This window comes from Bidens hawaiensis, unplaced genomic scaffold (assembly GCF_021521415.1).
Source record: "Bidens hawaiensis isolate Kalapana, Puna unplaced genomic scaffold, B.hawaiensis_p1.1 tig00008103_1, whole genome shotgun sequence".
NCBI classification, from domain to species: domain Eukaryota; kingdom Viridiplantae; phylum Streptophyta; class Magnoliopsida; order Asterales; family Asteraceae; genus Bidens; species Bidens hawaiensis.
Window position 1 is genome coordinate 251,340 of NW_027491575.1, and position 8,493 is coordinate 259,832.

Genomic DNA, 8,493 nt, shown 5'->3' on the forward strand with positions numbered 1-8,493 from the left:
TTACTAATTGAATTAAAAATTTATAATACGTATAATTATATATTATTTATATATTAGTAATAATATTACCACCCCCGCTCTCCTCTCTCTCTCTCTCTCTACACCATCACCACCCAATAGCACCGGAAATCCACCACCACAACACCAGACAACCACCACTGTACTACCTCACCTCGCACATGAGAGCTCTAATCAGAACCCATCATTGTACTTCCGCCAAACTAATCCATCACCGGAAAATATTGATAACAAATTACAATAAGCTTTAGATTTCAAGTCTAGGGCTTCAATGGGTTAGTTTGAGTAGGACGAAGGATTCCACCGGAAAATCGAGCACCAAACCTAGTTGTAATCGAATCGTAAGATTATTGATTCTAATTGTTGTTAATTTGTTAATAAATTTTGTCAATCTCTTCCGATTCCCAATTTTGACGATGACGAAACCCTGTGTTTGGCATTTGAATTCCGTTTAGCACATGGATGATTTTTTAAAGTAATGGAACTTTAAGATCACAAGCTGAGGTAGCGGGAGAAAGTGAAGAGAGACGTTAAGTGGCGGTGGTGACGCCGAAAAGAACATTCGTTGGAGGTAAACCAAGAAAGGGTGAGCCATATTTGGTTGGGTTGGTTGTCTCCGAAAAAACACGTACCCGAACCCGAACTAACCCTACTCGAAGAAGCCGGACCCGAACCTGAGAAAAGACTAACCCGAACCTGAACCGAAGTAATTCGGGTTGGTTCTTGGGTTTGATTTATAAGATCTGGGTCAGCCTGAAAAACCTGAATAAACTAATTTTAGTTTTGAAATTAAATATATTTTTATGAATACTAGGCTAAATCTTAGAGACTAAAGTTATCAGAATCTGGCTCTAATCGATTGTTGTCATTCTAAGTATTATGGATCGATTGCTTACTATTAATTTATGTTTTCCATTTATTACTAATAGCAATCGTAATCGAACAACCAAACCACGCCCGGTTATGGTTCGAGCTAGTTTTACTATTCTTTTAAATAGATTTTTCAAGTTAGGTTAGTTTATTATTTGATTATTTGTGTTACAAGCAAAGAAGAATATGTTATTTTAATTTAATTTTAGCATTGTAGATTTTTAAAAAAAATTGGCTTTGTGTTTTTATTTTTAGGATACTCGAAACCTGATTAACCCAACCTGAAAAAACTGGAACCCGAACTACCTGAACCCGAAAAACCCGTGAGAAATTTGGGTTGGGTTTCAGGTCAAGATTTAAAACTTTGAAACCTGAAGAACACCCCTAGTAGCAATGGTAGTGCATTCTATCGTCGGAGAAGGGTGGGTGGGGATAGATTATTAGTTTTTAATATTTTATATATAATATATTTATAAACATTTTATTTTTGTTTTTTTATTAATGAATCAACTTTTTAATTATTAAAATGTTTTTTAATAGATGTGTATAAGGACCAATTTGCCCCCATATGCAGGGCACATGACACTATTTAATGAGTAAATTTAACGGCGTTAGGGTCAAAGGATAAACTATGTAACATTTGAAAACATAAACAAATTCCGTCAATTTTAAAGATAAAGGACAACCAACGAATTCTGATACGAACATAAAGGAAATTTTTGTAATTTTGTCTCAAGAAAAGAAAACAGTGGTTCCTTAAAAATAATTAGAAATACTGCAAAAGGAGGAAAAAGCAAGTATATACGATAAGACCAACCGTAGCCGGGGAGTTATCGGCGCGTTTTGAAGTATAACGCCGAGGGCACACCGCCCCCCCCCCCTCGGCGTTTTGGCTTTTTTTTTTCAAGTGTATTAACCATAACACATTGTGGCACCATTTTCAAAACAAAAATATCCGTTAACTAGCCGTTAGAATTAAAAAAAAATAAATATTAACACAAATATACTATAAAAACAAACCCGAACCTCAATTTTTTTACACGCGTCTACTAATTCTCTATAAAACACTCACATATATATTCAAGAACACCAACCAAAATGTTTTCGTTTAACAACCAAACGCTCGGTTTTGCCGCATACGCCCGACAAGGCAACGCAAACAATCTCGACCCAAATAATCCACAACCGAAACCATCTACCGTCCCGATGCCAACAATCCATATCCCTCAAACCCCGTATCTGTTTGACCCGCAAACGGCCACATACATACACTATATAGGTTCCGGAGGCCCTAACTCAAATACGGTGCCCAGTTTCCAAAACCCAACCATAAACATGATGGCTGGTTCGGGTTCCCAACCCGACGACGAGACGGTTCCGGAGACACAAATCAACCCGGAGCACAACCTGTCCCGGAGACTCGCGGTGGTTCGAGCCAACGTTTACGTGAGAGAAAACACGTAAAGAAATCCGCCGACGAAGCTAGGGCTAAAAAGAACATTATTTGGACTACCGATGAGTGTGAACTAGTTGCTCGTGCTTGGTGCGCGATATCGGAAGATCCCAAGTGCGGTATGTTTTTAAAACATATATATATATATTTTTTAAAATTTCGAACAAACATTGAACTTGCAATATTTTTTTTGTTTAGCGAATTATCAAATATCAGACGTATTTTGGAACAAAATTAAAGATTAGTTCCACGAACTTGGCGGGGACTCGCGTCGAGAAAAAGATTCGGTCATCTCGAAATGGACCGATATAAACACCAAATGCATGGCTTACCATACGGTTCACTCTCGGATGACTCGAACGTGGCGTAGCGGTGTCTTTGACGCGGAAATCATGGCAAGGGCGTTGACAGAGTATCAACGGAACTCGGGGAACTTCAATTACTTTGGCTGTTGGAAATAATAACTAAGGTTTCACCCTAAATGGGGCCCGGTTATGGAGGCCGACACCGAAAGTGTTAAGCCTAACAAAATGTCTAAAACATCGTCTTCGGTTGATCCTGAAACGCCAAGTTCTGACGCTCGAAACTTCAACTTACGCGATAATGAAGACGAGAATCTGTATGCGGATGTTGCCGAGATCCCTCGACCGGGAGATAGAAGAAGCAAGGGAAGGGGGAAAGGGTCTCTTCGTCGTCGACAACGGGTTCGAATGCCGAAATGGAAAGTCATTTCAAAGAAATGAACATTCGACTCAAAGGTATACAAGAACTTAGAGCTCAACATCTTCAAAGAAATTTAGATGCCGTCGAGATACTTAAAAGGAATGAATTGGACCACGACATCAAGGCTTTAACAAAGGAGTTATCCGAAGACGACATGAGAGTCCAATATCTAAAAGCAATTCGGCAAGCGAAATTTTTTGAAAAATACAACATTAAGTCTTATTATTATTATTATTTTTTTTAAGTCAATGTATTTTTATTTTAATGTAGTTTTTATTTGTGAGATTAATGTAGTTTTTTAATTTTATATTTAATTATTTAATGAATTATTATGTTAAAAAACACAAAAAAATTTAATAGTGGCTGGGCGTCACGTGGTGCATAGCGCCCACAGGGTGAAAAGTTATAACTACACCTCATTTTTCAAAAAATCATAGCTTTAACTAGACGCAACGCATAACGCTCATAAATGAAAAGTTACGACTACTAAATAGAATCCAATGTGTGATTTTGTTTTCACTTTTCACAGCCCATTCTCTCATAATATTATCATCCTTACCCTCTGGAGACAAAGACGTACACATGCTACAAGTATAAATTAAAAAATACACCTGAAACTCAATTAATAATTAAATCAAAACTAATTAGAAATACATAACTATACTTTTATTGAAAACACAAATAAATCAATAATTTTCAAACTTAATCTTAAAATTATATCTTTTACTGAATGGGTGTCACGTAATGTATAACGCCCATAAATGAAAAATTATGACTACACGTGATCTAAATAGAATCTGATGTGTGATTTTGTTTTCACTTTTCAATAATGCCCATTCTCTCATGATATTATCATCCTTACCCTCTGGAGACAAAGACATACACATGCTACAAGTATAAATTAAAAATACATATGGAACTCAATTAATAATTAAATCAAAACTAATTAGAAATACGAAACTATACTTATATTGAAAACAACAATAAACCAATATTTTTCAAACTAAATCTCAAAATTGTATCTTTTATTGATCTAGTTTCTAGCTTTTTGCTAGTATCTTTTCTTGCTTCAATAGATCACTGTCATTCACAAAATAAAAATAATAAACTTTTTTTTAGTTAATACATAAAAGGTCATACATCCATTTATACCACTTTATTCTAACTTTTGTTATATCCATAAACTGGTACATAATAATTTTACGTATCATTTGTTTTTATAAAAGTAATTAAAACTAGTTATGTAATTTGCGTGTATATATATAATTAAGTGGAAGACTTGGGGCAACTAAAAATATATAGGCCGAATGATGGCTTAAAAAAATTGTAAGTGGATATACCAAAAAGCCGAGGGCATAACTTTAGTAATGTTGTTGGATTGGGTAAACCTAACACTGTTTTATAATTTATTTACTCCAAATTTTGGGTTCGTATGACGTCCTTTATTCCAATTTCTAATCAAGACTAATATTTAACTTTACGTACTATATAGTTCAAAACCCAACACACACCACGACGTTATATAATGTTATTATATATGACAGCAGCAGGCATACACTTGTTAATACTACTATGATTTTAGTGTCTTGTACATTATGTGTCGGTAAGTAAACAGTCAAAAAATGTAAACAACTTTTTAAAAATTAAGGCCAAGTGTAAGCATTTTACTTGCCGACATATTAATTTACTTCAATGCAAGTATTTTTGTTATATATTTCCTGTACTGTTTTCAGGCTTTAAATAACAACATGAACGACATTACTTACACACGCTTTAATAATGTACAAATTAATTCCTTTTTTTGAAACCTTTTGTGGATATTATTTATGTAAGATAATTATGGGCAGTACGTTGTTAAATGATGAAGGATGATCCAATGCCAAGAATCCTAGGTATAAGATATTAAGATTCCTCTTCATTTTTGGAAATAAAAATTTCTTTGTTTATCTTCTTGTGGGCATTTATTATTCAAACACCTGATCTTATAAGTTATGAACTCAATGTGCTCATATATGTATGTATGGTACCGGTTAAGTTTATGTAAATCCAACAAATTTCATGACTGAACATGGCTAACCAGACCGGGAAATATTATCATAATCGATTCCGTTGGAAGCTAACATTAATAAAATTGGAGCAAAACGGTTGGACCCAGTGAATCAACATCTGACTAAGTTGTTTGTTCGACAACCGGTCCGATTTATAAGTAGATATAGAAGATAAAGATATCAGTTTAATAGCTTTGAAGAATTATATAGTGGTAAATTCTAAAAAAAAAGGTTAATTTACCTTCTAGTTCATTTGTTGAATGAATTCACATTATTTATATGAATTTCATATTTTAAGTATTGAACCTATCAAAGGACTGATGGTTAGAAACCAAACAACTAATGGTTCAACCATTTATTGTTCTCTACTATGGTTAATGCAAACTGCTGCTCTTAAAAATCTGACATAACAAACATCTGTTGCAAAGACTAAAGACTAACAACTACTGTTGATCTCTACTATGGTTATAATAGGATTACTTATTATCAGTTGTTTGTAACATAATTTGTTGAATGTCGTTTTCACCTTTAGCTCATCAGTAGTTATACACTTGTATATATTGGAGAAGAGAGTCTCTTCTTCATTAACACTTTTACACATCACACATTCATTTGATTAGAATACGATTGTACTGAAAAACAATGAATGATAAGTGTAACGATTCCGGCAGAATCAGGTATACCCTAACCGGTATATACTATTTATGTGTTATTTAATAATGAATATATGAATTATAATGTGTTTTATACGAGTATGTATGATTCACAGTACGGATTATACTCGATTATACAGTTAATCGTATTGGAAATACGATTAACCGATTAACGGTTATTGAAGCCCGAACGAATCGGGGATACATTATAGACGAGATATATAATATTTAGTGATGTTTGTGAAGTGTTAAAGCTTCGGGATAAGTGAATTAAAGCACAGAAAAGAATTTTCGATTTAATGGTACGTCGGTACGTTAAACGAAACCTTTAATACCAAACCGAGCAAGAGACGATCGATCAAGCCGAAAAAGGTGCGCAATTATTAATAATATGATGTTTTAAGTTAATAAATGTCATGGTTTAAGTTTTTAAGGTTTTTAAATCGGTTTTAAATAAATTTTTTTTAAGCCGAAAACGACAATTTTAACCTCGTTTTAAGCCGAATTAAACGTTTAACCGAAAAACGAACTGAACCAGATTATCCAAAACATTATCCAGATTACAGAAATCTGAATGTGTGGCTAAAAATGAAGAGGTGGGTCCCACCCCACCCCTCCCTTAATGCCGATCGGACTCAAGGTCCTCTTTCCCTTATTATTTTCTTTTTTTCATCCAACACAACTCAACAATCTTCATTTCCTCTCAACCTATGAACTAAAACCCGAGATTCTAGCAAGAAAACCGAGGTAAAGATCGTGTTATGTACGTGTTTATCTTCATTTCTTGAGTGTATTTGCAAGAAAATGAGGTTTCAAAGATGAAAACCGATTCTTGCATGATCAAGTGATGTATACGGGTTATACAAGGGATCTTGGTCCAAGAAAGGAGTTAAACGAACCAAAAACGAATTTTTACGGTTAAATCTTTGTTTTTAAACCATAACCGAAACCATGAAAGAAATGGCTTGATTGTGAGTGTAACTTGCTTGGTGTGGTGTTATTGTGCTTGTAGGTGTTGTATCTAGTTGATAGCAAAGGCTAGAAAGCGAGATCCTTGCGATTTGAAGCTAGAAACACAAGGTAGTTCGGTTTTTTGTATGATGTTGTGATTTGAACAGATTGTGATGTATTTAGAGTTGGGTCATGAAATTTTACAGAGGTGTTAGATACATGAAAATATGAGTTCTGTGAACTTTTGGTAATTTTTGGACAAAGGATGAATATTTGGTGAATTTAATGCTCGGTTTTGGCCAAAAATAGTGAAAAATAGTTAAATATCATGAAAAATTATGGAAAATTCCAGATAAGCTTTTTATAACATGTAAAAGTCACACACAAAATTTTAGGTCCGTTGGAGAAGTCTAAGTAGGCTTTTCGGTTAAACGAGCTCTAGGGTTTTCTAGCTCGGTTTTAGTTAAAATGGCATGTAAAAAGGGATTTTAGTTCTGGAAAAATTACAGGGGACTATGTGGATGGCAGGGGTCATCCAGGAAAAATTTGGGATTTTTCTAAGATCGTTTGGTATTTACGACATATTTAGTGTTTAAATGGTGTTTAAAAATAGATAAATAAATTTTAAATATAAAAATTAATTCTGGAAATATTTTTATAGAATTCCCCACTGTCAAAAAGTGATTGGTGCAAAATTTCAAGATCCGAGACTAAACGGATAATTATTTGTGCTAAAAAGAAGATAAAAACAAACTTTTAAAGCTTAAAACGCGTAAACCGGTAAAGTTCGCCTAAGCGAGCTGACTGGTGTATAAAAACCCTAAAAATGAACTATTTTCATATAATTGAGTTAAACAAGTAAAAATGAATAATCCGAAAATAATTCGGATGATTTGAGTAATTTTTAACCGATTTAACAGTTTCCGGTACGCCAAGGACGGAAACGGGTCCCGCGGCCAATCGGGGCGTCTAAACCGAGCTCTAAATTCACAACTTTAATTAAATTATCAGTCAACAACTATTTTCGGGTCGCGTGTGACCAAACTCATTTTTTGAAACGTGAAAACGGATAACCGTGCTAGGCACGCAAAACGGGAAAAACGACTAATAGTAATTTTGACTAGTGAACTCTAAACGATATCACAATCGGAGTCCGGAGAAGTGTTTCTGGGTTAACATTGCCCCCGGAACGGTTACAGTACTGGGTTAACAGTGTCTCCAGATGTACCGGTTAACACGGTTAAAGTTATATTAATAGTGATTGTATAGTAACGAATTTAGGGATCGTATTACAGATCCGGATTAATAGCTCACATACTGTGTTACTGCTTGCGATAAGGTGAGTTTCACGAGCCCCTTTTTCTGAATTGTTTTTAAATATTTTCCCGGGGCGGAAGCATGTTACTACTGAAATGTTTAAGTACATACTGAACGCATGGATTTGCGTGTATTTATATATATTTTATTGTACGGGAATCGTACGGGAATCGTACGGAAATGTACTAAGATGGTAATTGTCTGAGTTGCTAACATTCTAAGGCCCCGGAACACGAGTGATTAACTGAAAGCCGGTAGAGTGTGAATAGTACTATTGGTCTGACAAACCCAACTGGTCCGGCATGGATTTGCTGATGTTTCCCAGCCAGTTGCACATGTCTATTTTGTTGTTATTTATTTTGCTATGTAATGTTAGGCATAGCGGTTTGGGGCAGGTTCGTGGGCGGAGTATGCCACGGGGTTGTTTGTGGATAGTCAGAGGTTTCACTTGTGGGCTCAG